Source organism: Eubalaena glacialis, chromosome 11, assembly GCF_028564815.1.
Source record: "Eubalaena glacialis isolate mEubGla1 chromosome 11, mEubGla1.1.hap2.+ XY, whole genome shotgun sequence".
Taxonomy (NCBI): domain Eukaryota; kingdom Metazoa; phylum Chordata; class Mammalia; order Artiodactyla; family Balaenidae; genus Eubalaena; species Eubalaena glacialis.
Genome location: NC_083726.1, coordinates 92,008,962 through 92,036,161, shown reverse-complemented (window position 1 = coordinate 92,036,161; position 27,200 = coordinate 92,008,962). Strand labels below are relative to the sequence as shown.

Here is a 27,200-nt window from a genome sequence, read left to right as displayed (position 1 = left end):
TCGGGGTCTTTTGTGTTTCCATACAAATTGTGAAATTTTTTGTTCTAGTTCTGTGAGAAATGCCATTGGTTGTTTGATAGGGATTGCATTGAATCTGTAGATTGCTTTGGGTAGTATAGTCATTTTCACATTGTTGATTCTTCCAATGCAAGAACATGGTATAACTCTCCATCTGTTTGTGTCATCTTTAATTTCTTTCATCACTGTCTTATAGTTTTCTGCATACAGGTCTTGTGTCTCCTTAGGTAGGTTTATTCCTAGGTATTTTATACTTTTTTTTGCAATGGTAAATGGGAGTGTTTCCTTAATTTTTCTTTCAGATTTTCCACCATGAGTATGTAGGGATGCAAGAGATTTCTGTGCGTTAATTTTGTATCCTGCTTTTTTACCAAATTCATTGATTAGCTCTAGTAGTTTTCTGGTAGCATCTTTAGGATTCTCTATGTATAGCATCATGTCATCTGCAAACAGTGACAGCTTTACTTCTTTTCTGATTTGGATTCCTTTTTTTTTTTTTTAACATCTTTATTGGAGTATAATTGCTTTACAATGGTGTGTTAGTTTCTGCTTTATAACAAAGTGAATCAGTTATACATATACATATATCCCCATATCTCTTCCCTCTTGCATCTCCCTCCCTCCCACCCTCCCTATCCCACCCCTCTAGGTGGTCACAAAGCACCAAGCTGATCTCCCTGTGCTATGCAGCTGCTTCCCACTAGCTATCTATTTTACATTTGGTAGTGTATATATGTCCATGCCACTCTCTCACTTTGTCACATCTTACCCTTCCCCCTCCCCATGTCCTCAAGTCCATTCTCTAGTAGGTCTGTGTCTTTATTCCCGTCTTGCCACTAGGTTCTTCATGACCTTTTTTTTTTCCCCCCTTAGATTCCATATATATGTGTTAACATACTGTATTTGTTTTTCTCTTTCTGACTTACTTCACTCTGTATGACAGACTCTAACTCCATCCACCTCACTACAAATAACTCCATTTCATTTCTTTTTATGGCTGAGTAATATTCCATTGTATATATGTGCCACATCTTCTTTATCCATTCATCTGATGATGGACATTTAGGTTGCTTCCATGTCCTGGCTATTGTAAATAGAGCTGCAATGAACAGTTTGGTACATGACTCTTTTTGAATTATGGTTTTCTCAGGGTATATGCTCAAGAGTGGGATTGCTGGGTCGTATGGTAGTTCTATTTTTATTTTTTTAAGGAACCTCCATACTGTTCTCCATAGTGGCTGTGTCAATTTACATTCCCACCAACAGTGCAAGAATGTTCCCTTTTCTCCACGCCCTCTCCAGCATTTATTGTTTCTAGATTTTTTTTTCACACACACACACACACACACACACACTGTATTTTATTTTTACAAGAGATAAATAGACTGACACCAAGCATTGTACATGGATGACCACAACAAAAGCAACAATGATTGCAATTACCAAACATGAAACACATTCATACTATGTCATAATATTGACATTCAGTCCAGTAATCCTCCACTGTAACAGCTCCTTTACTTTGCAGTGAAAATTGATTTGTATATTCTTTGCCTCTGAGTCCTTGTGGGATTTTTTCTTTTTTAAAATTCAAACAGAAAGTCACAAAAATTATACTCATCCTCATCAGTTCACTCAGTCCCATGTAATTAATTTTTTTTTCATCTTGATCTTTTGTTAGCACTTTTATGAGCTCATCAGTTTTTCATTAGAGTTCTGCAAATGCTTATTCATTCAGTTCAGCAGTACAGTCAGGTACCAGAAACCTGTACTTGTCAGAGTCTTTTCCATGAATTTCCTGAAGACGAAACCCTTTTATAGGAACATATTTACAAAAGCATCAGAGTACACCCAGAATTGTCTGTAAATGACAAAAGACTTAAAAATGACCACGGTTAAAGGTTTGATGAAAGTTCATAATAATGCAGTTGACAAGAAAATTAGTTATTTCTGAGATATACCTTTTAAAGTAATAACTAGGATTATGACTTATAACATTATACCAGAACATATAAGATTTTTAGAAATTTCATGTAATGTCTGAAACATTTATATTAACATATTTCCATACAGATAACCCAATGAAAGTTTAGTATTAGTTGTTTTGTTTGTTTGTTTGTTTATACTGCAGGTTCTTATTAGTCATCAATTTTATACACATCAGTGTATACATGTCAATCCCAATCGCCCAATTCAGCACACCACCATCCCCACCCCACTGCAGTTTTCCCCCCTTGGTGTCCATATGTCTCTTCTCTACATCTGTGTCTCAACTTCTGCCCTGCAAACTGGCTCATCTGTACCATTTTTCTAGGTTCCACATACATGCGTTAATATACGATATTTGTTTTTCTCTTTCTGACTTACTTCACTCTGTATGACAGTCTCTAGATTCATCCACGTCTCAACAAATGACTCAATTTCGTTCCTTTTTATGGCTGAGTAATATTCCACTGTATATATGTACCACATCTTCTTTATCCATTCGTCTGTTGATGGGCATTTAGGTTGCTTCCATGACCTGGTTATTGTAAGTAGTGCTGCAATGAACATTCGGGTGCATGTGTCTTTTTGAATTACGGTTTTCTCTGGGTATATGCCCAGTAGTGGGATTGCTGGGTCATATGGTAATTCTATTTTTAGCTTTTTAAGGAACCGCCATAATGTCTCCATAGTGGCTGTATCAATTTACATTCCCACCAACAGTGCAAGAGGGTTCCCTTTTCTCCACACCCTCACCAGCATTTGTTGTTTCTAGATTTTCTGATGATGCCCATTCTAACTGGTGTGAGGTGATACCTCATTGTAGTTTTGATTTGCATTTCTCTAATAATTAGTGATGTTGAGCATCTTTTCATGTGCTTCGTGGCCGTCTGTATGTCTTCTTTGGAGAAATGTCTATTTAGGTCTTCTGCCCATTTTTGGATTGGGGTGTTTGTTTCTTTAATATTGAGCTGAATGAGCTGTTTATATATTTTGGAGATTAATCCTTTGTCCGTTGATTCGTTTGCAAATATTTTCTCCCATTCTGAGGGTTGTCTTTTCGTTTTGTTTATGGTTTCCTTTGCTGTGCAAAAGCTTTGAAGTTTCATTAGGTCCCATTTGTTTATTTTTGTTTTTATTTCCATTACTCTAGGAGGTGGATCAAAAAAGATCTTGCTGTGATTTATGTCAAAGAGTGTTCTTCCTATGTTTTCCTCTAAGAGTTTTATAGTGTCCAGTCTTACATTTAGATCTCTAATCCATTTTGAGTTTATTTTTCTGTATGGTGTTAGGGAGTATTCTAATTTCATTCTTTTACATGTAGCTGTCCACTTTTCCCAGCACCACTTATTGAAGAGACTGCCTTTTCTCCATTGTATACCTTTGCCTCCTTTGTCATAGATTAGTTGACCATAGGTGTGTGGGTTTATCTCTGGGCTTTCTATCTTGTTCCATTGATCTATGTTTCTGTTTTTGTGCCAGTACCATATTGTCTTGATTACTGTAGCTTTGTAGTATAGTCTGAAGTCAGGGAGTCTGGTTCCTCCAGCTCCGTTTTTTTCCCTCAAGACTGCTTTGGCTATTCGGGGTCTTTTGTGTCTCCATACAAATTTTAAGATGATTTGTTCTAGCTCCGTAAAAAATGCCATTGGTAATTTCATAGGGATTGCATTGAATCTGTAGATTGCTTTGGGTAGTATGGCCATTTTCACAATGTTGATTCTTCCAATCCAAGAACATGGTATATCTCTCCATCTGTTGGTATCATCTTTAATTTCTTTCATCAGTGTCTTATAGTTTTCTGCATACAGGTCTTTTGTCTCCCTAGGTAGGTTTATTCCTAGGTATTTTATTCTTTTTGTTGCAATGGTAAATGGGAGTGTTTCCATAATTTCTCTTTCAGATTTTTCATCATTAGTGTATAGGAATGCAAGAGATTTCTGTGCATTAATTTTGTATCCTGCAACTTTACCATATTCATTAATTAGCTCTAGCAGTTTTCTGGTGGCAGTTTTAGGATTCTCTATGTATAGTATCATGTCATCTGCAAACAGTGACAGTTTTACTTCTTCTTTTCCAATTTGTATTCCTTTTATTTCTTTTTCTCCTCTGATTGCCGTGGCTAGGACTTCCAGAACTATGTTGAATAATAGTGGTGAGAGTGGACATCCTTGTCTCGTTCCTGATCTTAGAGGAAATGCTTTCAGTTTTTCACCATTGAGAATGATGTTTGCTGTGGGTTTGTCATATATGGCCTTTATTATGTTGAGGTAGGTTCCCTCTATGCCCACTTTCTGGAGAGTTTTTATCATAAATCAGTGTTGAATTTTGTCAAAAGCTTTTTCTGCATCTATTGAGATGATCATATGGTTTTTATTCTTCAATTTGTTCATATGGTGTATCACATTGATTGATTTGCGTATATTGAAGAATCCTTGCATCCCTGGGATAAATCCCACTTGATCGTGGTGTATGATCCTTTTAATGTGTTGTTGGATTCTGTTTGCTAGTATTTTGTTGAGGATTTTTGCATCTATATTCATCAGTGATATTGGTCTGTAATTTTCTTTTTTTGTAGTGTCTTTGTCTGGTTTTGGTATCAGGGTGATGGTGGCCTCATAGAATGAGTTTGGGAGTGTTCCTTCCTCTGTAGTTTTTTGGAAGAGTTTGAGAAGGATGGGTGTTAGCTCTTCTCTAAATGTTTGATAGAATTCACCTGTGAAGCCATCTGGTCCTGGACTTTTGTTTGTTGGAAGATATTTAATCACAGTTTCAATTTCAGTGCTTGTGATTGGTCTGTTCATATTTTCTGCTTCTTCCTGGTTCAGTCTTGGAAGGTTATACCTTTCTAAGAATTTGTCCATTTCTTCCAGGTTGTCCATTTTATTGGCATAAAGTTGCTTGTAGTAGTCTCTTAGGATGCTTTGTATTTCTGCGGTGTCTGTTGTAACTTCTCCTTTTTCATTTCTGATTTTATTGAGTTGAGTCCTCTCCCTCTTTTTCTTGATGAGTCTGGCTAATGGCTTATCAATTTTGTTTATCTTCTCAAAGAACCAGCTTTTAGTTTTATTGATCTTTGCTATTGTTTTCTTTGTTTCTATTTCATTTATTTCTGGTCTGTTCTTTATGATTTCTTTCCTTCTGCTAACTTTGGGTTTTGTTTGTTCTTCTTTCTCTAGTTTCTTTAGGTGTAAGGTTAGATTGTTTACTTGAGATTTTTCTTGTTTCTTTAGGTAGACTTGTATAGCTATAAACTTCCCTCTTAGAACTGCTTTTGCTGCATCCCATAGGTTTTGGGTCATCGTGTTTTCATTGTCATTTGTCTCTAGGTATTTTTTGATTTCCTCTTTGATTTCTTCAGTGATCTCTTGGTTATTGAGTAACGTATTGTTTAACCTCCATGTGTTTGTGTTTTTTACGCTTTTTCCCCTGTAATTCATTTCTAATCTCATAGCGTTGTGGTCAGAAAAGATGCTTGATATGATTTCAATTTTCTTAAATTTACTGAGGCTTGATTTGTGACCCAAGATGTGATCTATCCTGGAGAATGTTCCGTGCGCACTTGAGAAGAACGTGTAATCTGCTGTTTTTGGATGGAATGTCCTATAAATATCAATTAAATCTATCTGGTCTATTGTGTCATTTAAAGCTTCTGTTTCCTTATTTATTTTCATTTTGGATGATCTGTCCATTGGTGTAAGTGAGGTGTTAAAGTCCCCAACTATTATTGTGTTACTGTCAATTTCCTCTTTTATAGCTGTTAGCAGTTGCCTTATGTATTGAGGTGCTCCTATGTTGGGTGCATATATATTTATAATTGTTATATCTTCTTCTTGGATTGATCCCTTGATCATTATGTAGTGTCCTTCCTTGTCTCTTGTAACATTCTTTATTTTAAAGTCTATTTTATCTGATATGAGTATAGCTACTCCAGCTTTCTTTTGATTTCCATTTGCATGGAATATCTTTTTCCATCCTTTCACTTTCAGTCTGTATGTGTCCCTAGGTCTGAAGTGGGTCTCTTGTAGACAGCATATATATGGGTCTTGTTTTTGTATCCATTCAGCAAGCCTGTGTCTTTTGGCTGGAGCATTTAATCCATTCACGTTTAAGGTAATTATCAATATGTATGTTCCTATGACCATTTTCTTAATTGTTTTGGGTTTGTTTTTGTAGGTCCTTTTCTTCTCTTGTGTTTCCCACTTAGAGAAGTTCCTTTACCATTTGTTGTAGAGCTGGTTTGGTGGTTCTGAATTCTCTTAGCTTTTGCTTGTCTGTAAAGCTTTTGATTTCTCCATCAAATCTGAATGAGATACTTGCCGGGTAGAGTAATCTTGGTTGTAGGTTCTTCCCTTTCATCACTTTAAGTATATCATGCCACTCCCTTCTGGCCTGTAGAGTTTCTGCTGAGAAATCAGCTGTTAACCTTATGGGAGTTCCCTTGTATGTTATTTGTCATTTTTCCCTTGCTGCTTTCAATAATTTTTCTTTGTCTTTAATTTTTGCCACTTTGATTACTATGTGTCTCGGTGTGCTTCTCCTTGGCTTTATCCTGTATGGGACTCTCTGCGCTTCCTGGACTTGGGTGGCTATTTCCTTTCCCATGTTAGGGAAGTTTTCGACTATAATCTCTTCAAATATTTTCTCGGGTCCTTTCTCTCTCTCTTCTCCTTCTGGGACCCCTATAATGCGAATGTTGTTGCGTTTAATGTTGTCCCAGAGGTCTCTTAGGCTGTCTTCATTTCTTTTCATTCTTTTTTCTTTATTCTGTTCTGCAGCAGTGAATTCCACCATTCTGTCTTCCAGGTCACTTATCCGTTCTTCTGCCTCAGTTATTCTACTATTGATTCCTTCTAGTGTAGTTTTCATTTCAGTTATTGTATTGGTCATCTCTGTTTGTTTGTTCTTTAATTCTTCTAGGTCTTTGTTAATCATTTCTTGCATCTTCTCAATCTTTGCCTCCATTCTTATTCCAAGGTCCTGGATCATCTTCACTATCATTATTCTGAATTCTTTTTCTGGCAGGTTGCCTATCTCCCCTTCATTTAGTTGTTTTTCTGGGGTTTTTTCTTGTTCCTTCATCTGGTATATAGCCCTCTGCCTTTTCATCTTGTCTATCTTTCTGTAAATGTGGTTTCTGTTCCACAGGCTGCAGGACTGTAGTTTTTCTTGCTTCTGCTGTCTGCCCTCTGGTGGTTGAGGCTATCTAAGAGGCTTGATGGGAGGCTCTGGAGGTGGGTAGAGCTGACTGTTGCTGTGGCGGTCAGAGCTCCGTAAAACTTTAATCCACTTGACTGTTGCTGGGTGGGGCTGGGTTCCCTCCCTGTTGGTTGTTTTGCCTGAGGCAACCCAACACTGGAGCCTACGTGGGCTCTTTGGTGGGGCTAATGGCAGACTCTGGGAGGGCTCACGCCAAGGAGTACTTCCCAGAACCTCCACTACCAGTGTCCTTGTCCCCACGGTGAAACAGAGCCAGCCCCTGCCTCTGCAGGAGACCCCCCAACACCAGCAGGTATGTCTGGTTCAGTCTCCCCCAGGGTCACTGCTCCTTCCCCTGGGTCCCGATGCACACATTATTTTGTGTGCGCCCTCCAAGAGTGGGGTCTCTGTTTCCCCCAGTCCTGTCGAAGTCCTGCAATCAATTCCCACTAGGCTTCAAAGTCTGATTCTCTATGAATTCCTCCTCCCGTTGCTGGACCCCCAGGTTGGGAAGCCTGACGTGGGGCTCAGAACGTTCACTCCAGTGGGTGGACTTCTGTGATATAAGTGCTCGCCAGTCTGTGAGTCACCCACCCAGCAGTTATGGGATTTGATTTTACTCTGATTGCGCCCCTTCTACCGTCTCACTGTGGCTTCTCCTCTGTCTTTGGACATGGGGTATCCTCCTTGGTGAAGTCCAGTGTCTTCCTGTCGATGTTTGTCCAGCAGCCAGTTGTGATTCTGGTGCTATCGCAAGAGGGAGTCTAAATTTTTTGATGATGGCCATTCTGACTAGTGTGAGATGATGTCTCATTGTAGTCTTGATTTGCATTTCTCTAATGATTAATGATGTTGAGCATTCTTTCATGTGTCTGTTGGCAATCTGTATATCTTCTTTGGAGAAAGGTCTATTTAGCGCTTCTGCCCATTTTTGGATTGGGTTGTTTGTTTTTTTGTTATTGAGCTGCATGAGCTACTTGTAAATCTTGGAGATTAATCCTTTGTCAGTTGCTTCATTTGCAAATATTTTCTCCCATTCTGAGGGTTGTCTTTTGGTCTTGTTTATGGTTTCCTTTGCTGTGCAAAAGCTTTTAAGTTTCATTAGGTCCCATTTGTTTATTTGTGTTTTTATTTCCATTTCTCTAGGAGCTGGGTCAAAAAGGATCTTGCTGTGATTTATGTCATAGAGTGTTCTGCCTATGTTTTCCTCTAAGAGTTTGATAGTGTCTGGCCTTACACTTAGGTCTTTAATCCATTTTGAGTTTATTTTTGTGTATGGTGTTAGGGAGTGTTCTAATTTCATACTTTTACATGTACCTGTCCAGTTTTCCCAGCACCACTTATTGAAGAGGCTGTCTTTTCTCCACTGTATATGCTTGCCTCCTTTATCAAAGATAAGGTGACCATATGTGCGTGGGTTTATCTCTGGGCTTTCTATCCTGTTCCATTGATCTATATTTCTGTTTTTGTGCCAGTACCAAACTGTCTTGATTACTGTAGCTTTGTAGTATAGTCTGAAGTCAGGGAGCCTGATTCCTCCAGCTCCGTTTTTCGTTCTCAAGATTGCTTTGGCTATTCGGGGTCTTTTGTGTTTCCATACAAATTGTGAAATTTTTTGTTCTAGTTCTGTGAAAAATGCCAGTGGTAGTTTGATAAGGATTGCACTGAATCTGTAGATTGCTTTGGGTAGTGTAGTCATTTTCACATTGTTGATTCTTCCAATCCAAGAACATGGTATAACTCTCCATCTGTTTGTGTCATCTTTAATTTCTTTCATCACTGTCTTATAGTTTTCTACATACAGGTTTTGTGTCTCCTTAGGTAGGTTTATTCCTAGGTATTTTATACTTTTTGTTGCAATGGTAAATGGGAGTGTTTCCTTAATTTTTCTTTCAGATATTCCACCATGAATATGTAGGAATGCAAGAGATTTCTGTGCATTAATTTTGTATCCTGCTACTTTACCAAATTCATTGATTAGCTCTTGTAGTTTTCTGGTAGCATCTTTAGTATTCTCTAAGTATAGTATCATGTCATCTGCAAACAGTGACAGGTTTACTTCTTTTCTGATTTGGATTCCTTTTATTTCTTTTTCTTCTCTGATTGCTGTGGCTAAAACTTCCACAACTATGTTGAGTAATAGTGGTGAGAGTGGACAGCCTTGTCTTGTTCCTTATCTTAGAGGAAATTATTTTCCATGGTTTTTCACCATAGAGAATGATGTTAGCTGTGAGTTTGTCATATATGGGCTTTATTATGTTGAGGTATGCCTACTTTCAGTACCTTCTCTTAAAGACAAATGCCTAAAATCTTTGTTGATAAAATTCATTGCACATTATCAGAGAAAAATAAGAATGCTGTTTGTGGCTTATTGTTCTTCTGACATGGAATAACTTCCTATGGAGGGAACTGTGACAGGGACAGCATTAGCTTTACTTCAGAACTTAGTCCTTCATAAAGGCCTAGCTGCATATTTCCAAGTACATAGGATATTTACATTTATTCAGGTGTTTCCTGTCAATTTATTGGCACAGGTTATGATTAGGACCTTCCATTAGGAAATAAGGATTTCTGATTTGCCATTTTATATCAATTTATGTATAATTAACTAACCTTCATAATAACCTTTTTAAAAAATGTAATTTGCTGCATGGTTCAAGAGTAATCAGTTGGTGTATAGCAGTGACTAAGCTCCTGGAATCTCACTACATGAAGTGACTAACTCAATGCCTTTTCTTTGGACAGGTATAGTTAATGAATACTGTGTCTAGTCATTGACAGTAACAAATTCTGATAACTCTTGTATCTGCAAAAGAACTATGTATTACATACGTATAAGCCATCATATCTTTTGGTGTAAACAATAATTTGTGCTCTGATTTTGTACCAAGTTTTCAGTGTTAGTCTACGAATCAGTTGCCTTTTTGGTGGACTGAGTTCATGATGTTAAATCAATCTCCTTGTAATCAGGCTTTGTTGTTAAAGATCTTACACATTCCAACTATTTTGTTTCCACACAGTTTCCTTGGTTGGATAAAAGGTTGAGATATAGTTGAGTGGACTGGAAAATAGAAATCTCCAACCTTATTTCTAAACTCTGCTTGAATGAATCTGAGTATAGGTCTTTTAACCCATGTGAGCAGCAGAGGAAATGACTATATCTTGTCAGAAGAAATTAGGACACTTTGATATATAACCCTTTCATGCCAAGCTGTTATAATATGTTTATTAATCACTGGTATGCTATTCTACTCTCTGTGCATAGATTTCCACTATATTTTTTTAAATCCTTTAAATAGTCATTTATTTTAGCTTTTAGTATTGGGAAGCAGGAACACAGAGAAAAAAATACTTTTTAAAAGTTTTAGTTATTGATTTGAAAAGATGTGTTTCTATTCTACTTCTTCCAATACATGTGTTTTATGAGTGACCCCGTGAGCTCTGATGCTTGTAATAAATGCAGAGAGAGTCTCTTCATCACAGTTACCTTAGTGCAAGCTTGAAGCCTTTGAAGCTCAGACTTCAGCTCTGGCTGGACTGAAGCTATGGTCTGCTGCATCCTACCTGTGTTGTCTGCATTCCACTATTATTAGAAATGAGAATTCTCAAGTAAGCAGGTTATTTTTTGTCTTGTTTTAAGAAAAAAAAACTATCATAGGGACAACATAGACTTACATTAAAGACGTAAGCTGTGGAAGAAAATATGATCTAGGATCAGAGTACCTCCATCAAATTCCCTACATCAGCATTTCTCTTACCACCTATATCTGAATCAGTTGGGGTGTTCATTAAAATGCATCTACCTGGGCCCTACCTCAGACTTTCTAAATCAAAATCTCAGAAAAGGAGTTCCAGTAAAGAACAATTTTAGCAAGCTTTCCAATGATTCAAATGCCCACTAGGGTTTGTGAATTAGCCCCTGACTTTTTATTCATTGATTAAGAAGTCAATCAGTCCTTTCTGTGCTGACTCATTTATTTGTTGATTCAACAATATTTATTGAGGCACTTTTCATTACAAAGTACTGTGCTAGTTGACTTTTGAGGAATAATACAGTATAAAATACAGCATCTGTATCAAGTGTTTTACTACATAAGTTGGATGACAAGATATGCTCTCAATATTTGTTAACAAATAAGCACAAGGTATTTGGATTCAGGGTCAAAGTAGTATTCATTGTATAACACATAACAACCAGAACAAGAACAATTCTGGTCAGATGACACTTAGGGTTCTCTTATACTTATTACTCTATTTGATTATTAAAACTGTTCTGTGACGTAAGTAGAATATTATTTAACAGAAGAGGAAATTGAGTCTCAGAGCTGACAAGATTGGAGATTCAGAGTTACATTAGCAATTAGCCACAGAACAGATTCCATTTCTAGATTTTCTAGCTCTAGTTCAGTGTTCTCACTGTGCCTACATTGTAACTCACATATTTTTTGTTACTTAAGCTGAGACAGTTTAGAAATAGAGGAGTTTATCAGTAATGAATACTTAAGTTGAAAATCAGGCAAAAGAAATAATTCAAAATCAAGTAAATAAAACTTCCTGTTAATATTAATGTTACGTTCAGCTACCAAGCCATCAAGCAAGGATTTTGTTCTTTAAAAATGTGACGGAAGTCCAGTGGGTGGTAAATGTGTTAGGAGAAAATATAATAATTGTGATGTGCCAACTTGGCTGGGTCACAGAAATAAATTTGTGAAGGGAGCCCCAGCATCCTTGAAGAGCTCAGTAATCATTTTTCTCTGTAGACCAGAACCTACAGTGGGAAATTGTGTAATAAATTGGGAAACCTAAATGCAATGAGGATCCCAGGGCAGCTGGGGACAGATAGTGACCCTTAATTACCAAAGTCAAGGTGTCATGGTTAAAAGGACATAAAGGACAGCAGAGTCAAAGTAGCAATCAGAAAAGTCTGACTTATAGAGACCTATGGCATTGACTGTTTGATCATGGTGTATGGGAAGGCTACTAAATTCTTACTTCATCTGTATAAGCAAAAAAGTTCTAAGTCAACTGAACAAAAGTCTAACTTGAATCAAAAAAAAAAAAAATAGTCATGGCCCCAACTGAATTCCCAGACTTGAGTCAGTTTACAGACCCAGAACCCCTTGAATGAAGGGAAGGGCAAGTCCCCTTGAGAAAGGATCCCTCTATACTGCTAAAAATATATACTGTTAATCTTTTCCCAGCCATCCCCAAAGGGACCTATGGTCTTTCCCAGGGTAACTGCACATTGGGGAAGAGGAACTAATGAGAGCTTTCAGGGACTACTGAACACTGGCTCTGAACTGACACTAATTCCAGGAAAACCAGAATGTCAGTCTGGTGACAAAATAGGAGCTTGTGGAGGTCAGGTGATCAATGGAGTTTTAGGTTAGGACCATCTCACAGTGGGCTCCATAAGTCCCCAAACCCATTCTTTGATTATTTCTCCAGTTCAGGTATACATACATAATTGTAATGATATGCTCAGCAGCTGGTAGAATCTCCAAATTGGTTCCCTGTCCTGTGGAGTGAGGGCTGTTATGGTGGGAAAGGTCAAGTGGAAACCACTACCACTGCCTCTACCCTGAAAAATAGCAAACCAAAAGAAATATGTCATTCCTGGAGGGACGGCAGAGATTAATGTCACCATTAAGGACTTGAAAGATGCAGGGATAGTGATTTCTACCACTCCTCATTCAACTTGCCTATTACAAAAAACAGATGGATTTTGAAGAATGACAGTGGATTATTGTAAGCTTAAAGCAGTGGTGACTACAGTTGCAACTGCTTTACCAGACGTGGTTGCATTGCTTGAGAAAGTTTACACATCCTTTGGTGCCCGGTATGCAGCTGTTAAGCTAGCAAATGCTTTTTCCTCCATCCCTATTAATAAGACCACCAAAAGCAGTTTGCTTCTACCTGGCAAGGCCAGCAATACACCTTCACTATCCTACCTCAGGGGTGTATCAACTCGCCAGCCCTACGTCATAATTTAGTTTGGAGGGATCTTGATCACCTTTCCTTACCACAGGATATCATAGTTGTCCATTACATTGATGACATTATGGTGATTGGACCCAGTGAGCAAGAAGTAGCAACAACTCTAGACTTACTAGTAAGACATTTGCATATCAGAGGGTGAGAAATAAATCCAACAAAAATTCAGGGACCTTCTATCTCAGTGAAATTTTAGGGGTCCAGCAGTGTGGGGCATGTTGAAAGATCCTTTCTAAGATGAAGAATAAGTTGTTGCATTTGGCCTCTCCTACAACCAAAAACACCTAGTTGGCTTCTTCAGATTTTGGAGGCAACATATTCCTGATTTGAGTGTGTTACTCTGGTCCATCTAGTGAGTAATCCAAAAAGCTGCTCATTTTGAGTGGGGCCTACAACAAGAAAAGGCTTTGCTGCAGGTCCAGGCTGCCACGCAAGCCTCTCTGCCTCTTGAGTCATATGATCCAGTAAATCTAATGGTGCTCGAAGTATCAGTGGCAGACACTTGTTGGTGGCTGTTTGGAGCCTTCAGCAGGCCTCTATTGGTGAGTCCCAGCACAGGCTCTTAGGATTTTAGAGCAAAGCCCTGCCATGCTCTGTTGGGTAACTGCTCTCCTTTAGAGAAACAGCATTAAGCCATCATGAACTGGGTGTTATCTTCTCCACCAAACCATAAAGTTGGGCACGCACAGCAGTACTCCATCATCGAGTGGAGGTTGTATATAACTGACGAGGCCCAATCAGGCCCTGAAGACACAAGTAAGTTACATGAAGAAGTGGCCCAAATGCCCATGGTCCCCACTTTTGCTACACTACCTTTTCTTTCCCAACCTGCCCCTATGGCTTCATGGGGAATTCCCTACAATCAGTGTACAGAAGAAGAGAAAACTCTGGCCTGGCTTACAGATGATTCTCATGATGTACAGGCACCTCCCAAAGTGGACAGCTGCAGCACTAGAGCTCCTTTCTGGGACAACCCTGAAGGACGGTGGTGAAGGGAAATCCTCCTGGTGAGCAGAACTTCAGGCTGTGCACCTGGTTGTTCTCCTTGCTTAGAAGGAGAACTGGTCAGACATGCAGTTATCTATGGATTCATGGCCTATGGCCAATGGTATGTCTGGATGGTCAGGGACTTGGAAGGAACATGGTTGGAAAATTGATGACAAGGAAGTCTGGGGAAGAAGTATATGGAATGGGCAAAAGCCCAAAGATACTTCTGTCCCATATAAATGCTCACTGAAGAGTGACCTCATCAGGGGAAGATTTTAATATTCAAGTGGATAGGATGACCTATTCTGTGAATACCAGTCAGCCTCTCTCCCCAGCCATCCCATCATCACCCAGTGGGCTCGTGAAGCCATGATGGCAGAGATAAAGTTTTATGTATTGGCGCAGCAACATGGACTTCTGCTCACCCACGGCCAACTTGGCTACGGCCATTGCTGAGGGCCCGATTTGCCAGCAGCAAAGACCAACGCTGAATCCTTGAGATGGCACCATTTCGAAGGGTGATCAGCCAGGTACCTAGTGGCAAGCTGATGACAAGCATACTCAGAGATATTGCAAGTTCAGTTCCAGACCACCACAATAAAACAAATATTGCAATAAAAGGAGTCACATGAATATTTTGGTTTCCCAGTGCATCTAAAAGTTATGCTTACACTATACTGTAGTCTATTAAGTGTACAATAGCATTATACCTAAAAAAACAATGTACAAACATTACTTTAAAAATACTTTCCTGCTAAAAACATGCTAACCATCATCTGGGCCTTCAGCAAGTCAATATTTTTACTGGTGGAGGGTCTTGCCTCAGTGTTGATGGCTGCTGATGGATCAGGGTGGTGATTGCTGAAGGTTGGGGTGGCCGTGGCAGTTTCTTAAAATAAGACAACAATGAAGTCTGCCACATCAATGGACTATTCCTTTCACAAATGATTTTTCTTTACCATGTAATACTGTTTGATAGCATTTTACACACAGAGCTTCTTTTTTTTTTTTTAACATCTGTGTTGGAGTATAATTTCTTTACAGTGGTGTGTTAGTTTCTGCTTTATAACAAAGTGAATCAGCTATACATATACATATATCCCCATATCTCCTCCCTCTTGCGTCTCCCTTCCACCCTCCCTATCCCAGCCCTCTGGGTGGTCACAAAGCACCGAGCTGATCTCCCTGTGCTATGCGGCTGCTTCCCACTAGCTATCTATTTTCATTCGGTAGTGTATATATGTTCATGCCACTCTCTCACTTCGTCCCAGCTTACCCTTCCCCCTCCCTGTGTCCTCAAGTCCATTCTCTACATCTGCATCTTTATTCCTGTCCTGCCCCTAGGTTGTTTTTTTTTCTTCTTTAGATTCCATATATATGTGTTACCATACGGTATTTGTTTTTCTCTTTCTGAATTACTTCACTCTGTATGACAGACTCTAGGTCCATCCACCTCACTACAAATAATCAATTTCATTTCTTTTTATGGCTGAGTAATATTCCATTGTATATACGTGCCACATCTTCTTTATCCATTCATCTGTCAATGGACACTTAGCTTGCTTCCATGTCCTGGCTACTGTAAATAGAGCTGCAATGAACATTGTGGTACATGACTCTTTTTGAATTATGGTTTTCTCAGGGTATATGCCCAGTAGTGGGATGCTGGGTCATATGGTAATTCTATTTTTAGTTTTTTAAGGAACCGCCATACTGTCTCCATAGTGGCTGTATCAATTTACATTCCCACCAACAGTGCAAGAGGGTTCCCTTTTCTCCACATCCTCTCCAGCATTTATTGTTTGTAGATTTTTTGATAATGACCATTCTGACTGGTATGAGGTTATACCTCATTGTAGTTTTGATTTGCATTTCTCTAATGATAAGTGATGTTGAGCATCCTTTCATGTGTTTGTTGGCAATCTGTATATCTTCTTTGCAGAAATGTCTATTTAGGTCGTCTGCCTATTTTTGGATTGGGTTGTTTGTTTTTTTGATATTGAACTGCATGAGCTGCTTGTAAATTTTGGATATTAACCCTTTGTCAGTTGCTTCATTTGCAAATATTTTCTCCCATTCTGAGGGTTGTCGTTTCATCTTGTTAATGGTTTCCTTTGCTGTGCAAAAGCTTTTAAGTTTCATTAGGTCCCATTTGTATATTTTTATTTTTATTTCCATTTCTCTTGGAGGTGGGTCAAAAAGGATCTTGCTGTGATGTGATTTATGTCGTAGAGTGTTCTGCCTATGTTTTCCTCTAAGAGTTTTATAGGTCTTTAATCCATTTTGAGTTTGTTTTTGTGTATGGTGTTAGGGAGTGTTCTAATTTCATTCTTTTATATGTAGCTGTCCAGTTTTCCCAGCACCACTTATTGAAGAGGCTGTCTTTTCTCCATTGTATATTCTTGGTTCCTTTAACAAAAATAAGGTGACCATATGTGCGTGGGTTTATCTCTGGGTTTTCTATCCTGTTCCATTGATCTATATTTTTGTTTTTGTGACAGTACTATACTCTCTTGATTATTGTAGCTTTGTCTTATAGTCTGAAGTCCGGGAGCCTGATTCCTCCAGCTCCGTTTTTTTCTCAATATTTCTTTGGTTACTTGGGGTCTTCCGTGTTTCCACACAAATTGTGAAATTTTTTGTTCTAGTTCTGTGAAAAATGCCAGTGGTAGTTTGATGGGGATTGCATTGAATCTGTAGATTGCTTTGGGCAGTACAGTCATTTTCACAATGTTGATTCTTCCAATCCAAGAACATGGTATAACTCTCCATCTGTTTGTATCATTAATTTCTTTCATCACTGTCTTATAGTTTTATGCATACAGGTCTTGTGCCTCCTTAGGTAGGTTTATTCCTAGGTATTTTATTCTTTTTTTGCAATGGTAAATGGGAGTGTTTCCTTAAATTCTCTTTCAGATTTTTCATCATAAGTGTATAGGAATGCAAGAGATTTCTGTGCATTAATTTTGTATCCTGCTACTTTACCAAATTCATTGATTAGCTCTAGTAGTTTTCTGGTAGTGTCTTTACGATTCTCTATGTACAGTATCATGTCATCTGCTAACAGTGACAGGTTTACTTCTTTTCTGATTTGGATTCCTTTTATTTCTTTATCTTCTCTGATTGCTGTGGCTAAAACTTCCAAAACTGTTTTGAATAATAGTGGTGAGAGTGGACAACCTTGTCTTGTTCCTGATCTTAGAGGAAATGGTTTCAGTTTTTCACCATTGAGAGTGATGTTGGCTGTGGATTTGTCATATATGGCCTTTATTGTGTTGAGGTAAGTTCCCTCCATGCCTACTTTCTGGAGGGTTTTTATCATAAATGGGTGTTGAATTTTGTCGATAGCTTTTCCTGCATCTATTAAGATGATCATATGGTTTGTCACTTCAATTTGTTAATATGGTGTATCACATTGATTGATTTGCATATATTGAAGAACCCATGCATTCCTGGGATAAACCCCACTTGATTATGTTGTATGCCCTTTTAATGTGCTGTTGGATTCTGTTTGCCAGTATTTTGTTGAGGATACTTGAATCTATGTTCATCAGTGATACTGGCCTGTAGTTTTCTTTCTTTGTGGCATCGTGTCTGGTTTTGGTATCAGGGTGATGGTGGCCTCATAGAATGAGTTTGGGAGTGTTCCTGCCTCTGCTATATTTTGGAAGAGCTTGAGAAGGATAGGTGTTAGCTCTTCTCTAAATGTTTGATAGAATTCGCCTGTGAAGCCATCAGGTCCTGGGCTTTTGTGTGTTGGAAGATTTTTAATCACAGTCCCAATTACAGTGCTTGTGATTGTTCTGTTTATATTTTCTATTTCTTCCTGGTTCAGTCTCGGAAGGTTGTGCTTTTATAAGAATTTGTCCATTTCTTCCAGGTTGTCCATTTTATTGGCATAGAGTTGCTTGTAGTAATGTCTCATGATCCTTTGTATTTCTACAGTGCCAGTTGCTACTTCTCCTTTTTCATTTCTAATTCTATTGATTTGAGTCTTCCCCCTTTTTTTCTTGATGAGTCTGGCTAATGGCTTAGCAATTTTGTTTATCTGCTCAAAGAGCCAGCTTTTACTTTTATTGATCTTTGCTATTGTTTCCTTCATTTCTTTTTCCTTTCTTTCTGATCTGATCTTTATGATTTCCTACCTTCTGCTAACTTTTGGGTTTTTTTGATCTTCTTTCTCTAATTGCTTTAGGTGTAAGGTTAGATTGTTAATTTGAGATGTTTCTTGTTTCTTGAGGGTGGATTGTATTGCTATAAACTTCCCTCTTAGAACTGCTTTTGCTGCATCCCATAGGTTTTTGGTTGTCGTAATTTCATTGTCATTTGTTTCTAATTATTTTTTGATTTCCTCTTTGATTTCTTCAGTGATCTCTTGGTTATTAAGCAGTGCATTGTTTAGGCTCCATGTATTTGTATTTTTTACAGATTTTTTTTCCTGTAATTGAAATCTAGTCTCATAGTGTTGTGGTCGGAAAGAAACTTTATACGATTTCAATTTTCTTAAATTTACCAAGGCTTGATTTGTGACCCAAGATATACTCTATCCTGGAGAATGTTCCATGAGCACTTGAGAAGAAAGTGTATTCTGTTGTTTTTGGATGGAATGTCCTATACATATCAATTAAGTCCATCTTGTGTAATGTATCATTTAAAGTTTGTGTTTTCCTATTTATTTTCATTTTGGAAGATCTGTCCATTGGTGAAAGTGGGGTGTTAAATTGCCATACTATGATTGTGTTACTGTCCATTTCCCCTTTTATTGTTAGCATTTGCCTTATGTATTGAAGTCCTCCTATGTTGGGTGCATAAATATTTACAATTGTTATATCTTCTTCTCGGATTAATCCCTTGATCGTTAGGTAGTGTCCTTCTTTGTCTCTTGTAATAGTCTTTATTTTAAAGTCTATTTTGTCTGATATGAGAATTGCTACTCCAGCTTTCTTTTGATTTCCATTTGCATGGAATATCTTTTTCCATCCCCTCACTTTCAGTCTGTATGTGTCCCTAGGTCTGAAGTGGATCTCTTGTAGACAGCATATATATGGGTCTTGTTTTTGTATCCATTCAGCCAGTCTATGTCTTTTGGTTGGAGCATTGAATCCATTTACATTTAAGGTAATTATTGATATGTATGTTCCTTTTACCATTTTCTTAATTGTTTTGGGTTTGTTATTGTAGGTGTTTTCCTTCTCTTGTGTTTCCTGCCTAAAGAAGTTCCTTTAGCATTTGTTGTAAAGCTGGATTCGTGGTGCTGAATTCTCTTAGCTTTTGCTTGTCTGTAAAGGTTTTAATTTCTCCACTGAATCTGAATGAGATCCTTACTGGGTAGCATAATCTTGGTTGTAGGTTTTTCCCTTTCATCACTTTAAATATGTCCTGCCACCCCCTTCTGGCTTGCAGAGTTTCTGCCAGAAGATCAGCTGTTAACTTATGGGAATTCCCTTGTATGTTATTTGTTGTTTTTCCCTGGCTGCTTTTAATATTTTTTCTTTGTGTTTAATATTGATAGTTTGATTAATATGTGTCTTCATGTGTTTCTCCTTGGATTTATCCTGTATGGGACTCTCTGCACTTCCTGGACTTGACTGACTATTTCTTTTCCCATATTATGGAAGTGTTCAACTATAATCTCTTCATATATTTTCTCAGTCCCTTTCTTTTCCTCTTCTTCTTCTGGGACCCCTATAATTCGAATGTTGGTGCTTTTAATGTTGTCCCAGAGGTCTCTGAGACTGCCCTCAATTCTTTTCATTCTTTTTTCTTTATTCTGCTCTGCAGTAGTTATTTCCACTATTTTATCTTCCAGGTCACTTCTCCATTCTTCTGCCTCAGTTATTCTTCTATTGATTCCTTCTAGAGAATTTTTAATTTCATTTATTGTTTTGTTCATCATTGTTTGTTTGCTCTTTAGTTCTTCTAGGTCCTTTTTAAACGTTTCTTGTATTTTCTCCATTTTATTTCCAAGATTTTGGATCATCTTTTACTATCATTACCCTGAATTCTTTTTCAGGTAGACTGCCCATTTTGTCTTCATTTGTTTGGTCTGGTGGGTTTTTACCTTGCTCCTTCATCTGCTGTGTGTTTCTCTGTCTTCTCATTTTGTTTAACTTACTGTGTTTTGTGTGTCTTTTCGCAGGCTGCATGTTCTTAGTTCCCATAGTTTTTTATGTCTGCACCCAGTGGCTGAGGTTGTTTCAGTGGGTTGTGTAGGCTTCCCGGTAGAGGGGACTAGTGCCTGTGTTTTGGTGGACGAGGCTGGATCTTGTCTTTCTGGTGGTCAGGACCTTGTCTAGTGGTGTGTTTTCGGGTGTCTGTGACCTTATTATGATTTTAGCCAGCATCTCTGCTAATGGGTGGAGTTGTGTTCCTGTCTTGTGTGGCATAGGGTGTCCAATGCTGTAGCTTGCTGGTCATTGAGTGGGGCTGGCTCTTAGCATTGAGATGGAGATCTCTGGGAGAGCTTTCACCATTTGATATTATGTGGAGCCGGGTGGTCTCTGGTGGACCAATGTCTTGAACTTGGCTCTCCCACCTCAAAGGCACAGGCCTGACACCTGGCCAGAGCACCAAGACCCTGTCAGCCACATGGCTCAGAAGAAAAGGGAGAAAGGGAGAGAGAAAGAAAGAAAGAAAGAAGGAAAGAAAGAAAGGGAGAAAGAAAGAGAGAAAGTAAGAAAGAGAGAAAGGGAGAAGGAAAGAAATAAAATAAAGTTATTAAAAAATAAAAAAACTTATTAAACTTAAAAAAATTAAAAAGTAATTTTTAAAAAAAAGGAAAGAAAGAAAGAAGAGAGCAACCAAACCAAAAAACAAATCCACCAATGATAACAAGCACTAACAATATACTAAAAAACGAAATGGACAGACAGAACCCTAGGACAAATGTTAAAAGCAAGGCTATACAGACAAAATCACACAAAGTCCACTGCCTCAATTTTGGGATGATTCATTGTCTATTCAGGTATTCCAGAGATAAAGGGTACATAGGTTGATTGTGGAGATTTAATCTGCTGCTCCTGAGGCTGCTGGGAGAAATTTCCCTTTCTCTTCTTTGTTTACACAGGTCCTGGGGTTCAGCTTTGGATTTAGCCCCGCCTCTGCGTGTAGTTCGCCTGAGGGCGTCTGTTCTTTGCTCAGGACGGGGTTAAAGGAGCAGCTGATTCGGGGGCTCTGGCTCACTCAGGCTGGGGGAGGGAAGGGTACGGATGCGGGGCGAGCCTGCGGCGGCAGAGGCCGGCGTGACGTTGCAGCAGCCTGAGGCGCGTCGTGCGTTCTCCCGGGGAAGTTGTCCCTGGATCACGGGAGCCTGGCCGTGGCGGGCTGCACAGGCTCCTGAGAGGGGCGGTGTGGAGAGTGACCTGTGCTCGCACACAGACTTCTTGGCGGCGGCAGCAGCAGCCTTAGCGTCTCATGCCCGTCTCTGGGGTCCGCGCTGTTAGCCGCGGCCTGCGCCGGTCTCTGGAGCTCCTTTAAGCGGTGCTCTTAATCCCCTCTCCTGCGCACCAGGAAACAATGGTCTCTTGCCTCTTCGGCAGCCGCAGACTTTTTCCCGGACTCCCTCCCCGCTAGCTGTGGCGCACTAGCCCCTTCAGGCTGTGTTCATGCCGCCAACCCCAGTCCTCTCCCTGCGATCCGACCTCCGAAGCCCGAGCCTCAGCTCCCAGCCCCCGCCCGCCCCGGCGGGTGAGCAGACAAGCCTCTCGGGCTGGTGAGTGCTGGTCGGCACCGCTCCTCTGTGCAGGAATCTCTCTGCTTTGCCCTCCGCACCCCTGTTGCTGCGCTCTCCTCCGTGGCTCCGAAGCTTCCCCCCTCTGCCACCCGCAGTCTCCGCCCGCGAAGGGGCTTCCTAGTGTGTGGACACCTTTCCTCCTTCACAGCTCCCGCCCACTGGTGCAGGTCCCGTCCCTATTCTTTTGTCTCTGTTTTTTCTTTTTTTCTTTTACCCTACTCAGGTACGTGGGGAGTTTCTTGCCTTTTGGGAGGTCTGAGGTCTTCTGCCAGCATTCAGTAGGTGTTCTGTAGGAGTTGTTCCACATGTAAATGTATTTCTGGTGTATTTGTGGGGAGGAAGGTGATCTCCACGTTTAGTCCTCCGCCATCTTGAATGTCTCCCCAGAGCTTCTTTATATAATTACAGTCAGTCCTCTCAAATCCTGCCACTTTATCAACTCAGTTTATGTAATATTTTAAATCCTTTGTGGCCCTGTCAACAATCTTCATAGCATCTTCACCAGGAGTAGATCCAATCTCCAGAAACCACTTTCTTTGCTCATCTGTTAGAAGCAACTCCTCATTCAAGTTTTATCATGAAATTGCAGCAATTCAGTCACATCTTCAGGGTCCACTTCTAATTCTCGGTTTCTTGCTACTTCCACCACATCTGCAGTTACTTCCTCCACTAAACTCTAAAACTCCTCAAAGTCATCCTTTAGGGATGGAATCAACTTCTTCCAAACTGTTCTTAATGTTGAGATTTTTACCTCTTCCCATGAATCACAAATGTTCTTGATGGCATCTAGAATGGTGAATCCTTTCCAGAACATTTTCAATTTACTTTGCCCAGATCCCTCAGAGGAACCACTATTTATGGCAGCTATAGCCTTATGAAATGCATTTCTTAAATCATGAGACTTGAAAGCCAAAATTACTCCTTGATCCATGGGCTCCAGAATAGATGTTGTGTTAGCAGACATGAAAACAACATGAATCTTTTTGTATATCTCCATCAGAGATCTTGGGTGATGGGGTGAATTATCAGTAATATTTTGAAAGGAATCTTTTTTTTATGAGAAGTCTCAACATATTCAGTAAACTGTGATGCAAACAGGTGTGCTGCCATCTAGGCTTTATTATTCCACTTATAGAGCACAGGCAGAGTAGATTTTGCATAATTCTGAAGGGCCCTAGGATTTTCACAGTGATAACTGAACATTGGTTTCAATTAAAGTCACCAGCTACATTAACCCCTAACAATAGAGTCAGCCTGTCCTTTGAAGCTTTGAAGCCAGGCATTGACTTCTCTGTTTATGAAAATCCTAGATGGCATCTTCTTCCAATATAAGGCTGTTTCATCTACGCTGAAAATCTGTTGTTTAGTGTAGCCACCTTTGTTAAGTATCTGAGCTAGATCTTCTGGAAAACTTGTTGCAGATTCTACATCAGCACTTGCTATGTCACCTTGCTCTTTTATGTTATAGATTTGGCTTCTTTCCTTAAATTTCATGAGCCTACCTCTGCAAAATTTTCTTTTGTACCTTCCTCACTGCTCTCAGCCGTCAAAGAAATGAAGAGAGTTAGGGCCTTGCTGTGGATTACGCTTTGGCTTAAGGGAATCTTGTGGCTTGTTTGATCTTCTAACCAGACCACCACAACTTCCACATAAGGCTGTTTCACTTTCTTATCATTTGTGTCTTCATTGGAGTAATTTGCTTCAAGAGCTTTTCCTGTGCATTTACAACTTGGCTTACTGTTTGGCGCAAGAGGTCTAGCTTTCTCTTAGCTGTAGACATGCCTTCCTCACTAAGCTTAATCATCTCTAACTTTTGATTTAAAGTGAAAGACATGTGACTCTTCCTTTCACATGAACACTTAGAGGCCATTGTAGGGTTATTAACTGGCCTAATTTTAATATTGTTGTATCTCAGGGAATAGGATGGCCCAAGAAAAGGGAGAGAAATGGGAGAACGGCCGATTGGTGGAGCAGTCAAAACATATACATTTACCAATTAAGTTCACCATCTTATATGGGTTTGGTTTATGGCACCCCAAAACAATTATAATAGTAACATCAAAGATCACTGATCACAGCTCACTGTAACAAATATAATAATAATTTAAAATTTTGAGGCATTGTGAGAATTACCAAAATGTGACACAGAGACACAAAGTGAGCAAATGCTCTTGGAAAAATGGCCCCAGTAGAGTTGATCAATGCAGGGTTACCACAATCCTTTAATTTGTAAAAAAATAAAATAAATAAAACACAATATCTGTGAAGCAAAATAAAATGAAGTGCACTAAAATGAGGTATGTCTGTACATTGAACTGCTTCCATCATGGAAGGGGCAGTATCTTGTTCTTACTAGAATAGACACTTTGGATATGGATTTGTTTTCCTTACATGCAATGCTTCTGCCAAAACTATCATGAGTAGACTTACAGAATTCCTTGTATACCATCATGGTATTCCACACAGTATTGCTTCTGCTTAAGGAACTCGTTTCCCAGCAAATGAAGTGTGGCAATAGACCCGTGCTCGTAGAATTCAGTGGTCTCGCCATGTTCTCCTCCATCCTGAAGCACCTGTATTGATAGAATGGTAGAATGTCCTTTTGAAGACTCATTTACAGTGCCAGCAAAGTGGAAAAACCTTACAGGGCTGGGGTAAGGTTTCCCAGAGGGATGTGTATGCTCTGAATCAGCATCCAACATGTGGTGCTGTTTCTCCCATAGCCAGGATTCACAGGTCCAGGAATCAAGGGGTTGAAACCAGAGTGTCACCACTCACCATTACCCTTAGTGGCCCATGAGCAAACTTTTTACTTCCTGTCCTCATGACCTTTTGCTCTACTGGCTTAGAGATCTTCGTTCCAGAGGGAGGAATGTTTCCACCAAGAGACACAACCATGATTCAATTGAACTGGGAGTTAAGACTGCTGCCCAGCCACTTTGGGCTCCTCATGCCTCTGAATCAACAGGCAATGATTCAGAGCTGACTGAGGTGATTGATCCTGACCACCAAGGGGAAATTTGACTACTACTCCACAATGGAGGTAACAAAGTTTATGTCTGAAACACAGGAAATCCCTTAGGGCATCTCTTAGGATTATCATGCCCTGTGATTAAGGTCAATGGAACACTACAACAACTCAATTCAGGGAGGGCTACTGATGGCCCAGACCCTTCTGGAATGAAGGTTTGGATCACCCCACCAGATAAACAATTACGGCAGCTAAAGTGCTTGCTGAGGGCAATGGGAATACAGAATAAGTCATGGAAGAAGGTAGTTATAAATACCAACTATGACCATGTGAACAGTTATGGAAATGAGAGCTGTAATTGTCATGAGTATTTCTTTCTTATTATCTTATGAATACATTTGTGTGTGTTAGTGTGTGTGTGTATATGAAGCAGATATATTTGTTTTCTTGACTATCTAATCCCCTTACTATGTAACATAAGATGTGTTGATTTTATATCATAGAATTTAAGTATTGTTAACTTTACATCATAGTATTTAAGTTATGAGATATGAAGGAGAAGAGTAAACATTACCCAAAGACTTTGCATCTTCTTCTGGAAAGGTTCAGTATGTTTTCGGTTGTATGAGGGACAGTTGTAACATGTTGGGCAGAAGTATGCTTATTATTGTCCTTATGTATACATTAAGTATGGTTTAAGGAGATGCATAAGGGTACCAACTAACAAGGGGTGAATTTATGATGGTCATTTTGTATATCAACTTGGCCGTGCCACAGTGTCCAGATAGTTGGTCAAACATTATTCTGGATGTTTCTGTGAAGGTGTTAATTTGGATGGGATTAACATTTAAACCAGTGGACTTTGGGTAAAGCAGATTATCCTGCATAATGTGAGTAGGCCTCATCCAGTCACTTGAAAGCCCTAATGGAAAAACCCTGACGTCCCCCAGGAAAGAATTCTGCCAGCAGACTGCCTTTGGATTTAAACTGCAACTCTTCGTTGAGTCTCCTAACTACAGATTTTGCATTTACCAAGCCTCCACAATCTTGTGAGCCACTTCCTTAAAGTGTGTATGTGTGTGTGTGTGTGTGTGTGTAGTGTGTGTGTGTACGTATTCATCCTTTTGGTTCTGTTTCTCTGGAGAACCGCACACTGATAAAATGATAATTTATGTCATATCATCTCCTAAAAGAAATAGTCTTTAATTCTAAGCAGAGCATGAAAAAGTGTGTTGGTTTCCTACTCATTCAGTTAGGTTACTTTTGTCATTGTGTTAATCGATCAACCATTCTTTTATTTATAACCTGACTCAATTTAAACTTCACCGAGAGGAAATAGGAAGCATCAAGATTTACATTTGATTGTGATTCTCTTGATATTATTTTGGAATTGTCACATGCTGACTGATGTTTGACTTACCTATAAACAATAATAACAGTATCATGCATTTTTATAATACTTTACCATTTAGCAAGGATGTTTGCATATTAATTATCCACACCTAACAGGGTGTAGCACACAGTAGGCAGTCAATACACCTATTTAATCAATTATGATGAAGTGATGGATTTAGGTCACATCTTTCTCCATTTTCATTTCTGTTAAATTTGGAGTTTTTTATGAAGACTTACTAAGGAGCTAAGCAGAAGCAAACTAGGAGGAATGTGATGAGGTGATTGCTAAATTTTGTTTTCTTAAGCCAGCCTGGACTATCCCTCCCCAGCTGGGATGATTTCCAAATTGGTTTCTCTTGACCATGGAGCGTTGCTAATTCAATTAGTGAGGCCTATGCCCCAACATCCCTGGGGATTATTATTCCTCCATCAAGAACTTAAAAGTTCTCCCAGAAAAACTTTATATAAAAAGCCCACAGTGAAAGGTATCTAAGTTCATTGCTGAACTGCATAATTTGAGATATACTCAGGAAACCAAAGTAAAAAATAGAGCTCTCTGATGAAAACTTTTTTTTCACTAAGTACTTGACAAACAGATATGTGACTTATATATATGAAAGTTGGGATTCATAGTCTAATTTACAGCACAGAGACTAAAAGAAATTTGGTTAAATAAAAAGTGGGGAATCTTTATCTAGAGAAATCTTCCTGCATCTTCACTTTGAATTCTATTAAGATTCACCACATGTGTAATTTGCTTGGGTAAATGTAGTTAATTATGGATGATTCAATATGGGTAAAATAAGATATGACAGTGGATTATATTTCTACTTAGCCTCACAAACAGATATTTAAGCTTTGAATCTTGACTTTTTAATAGGATGGACAGGATATTATAAAATGAGAATTTTTAAAAGTCCT

At 39.1% G+C, this 27,200-nt stretch overlaps 1 protein-coding gene and 1 pseudogene across 2 annotated transcripts in view; both read left to right on the top strand.

Moving 5' to 3' along the window:
* Nucleotides 1-27,200, top strand: part of FAR2 (fatty acyl-CoA reductase 2) — a 171,187-nt gene that overhangs the window by 91,103 nt on the left and 52,884 nt on the right. The window lies entirely within an intron of this gene.
* On the top strand, nucleotides 12,420-25,209 carry LOC133101726 (uncharacterized; annotated as a pseudogene).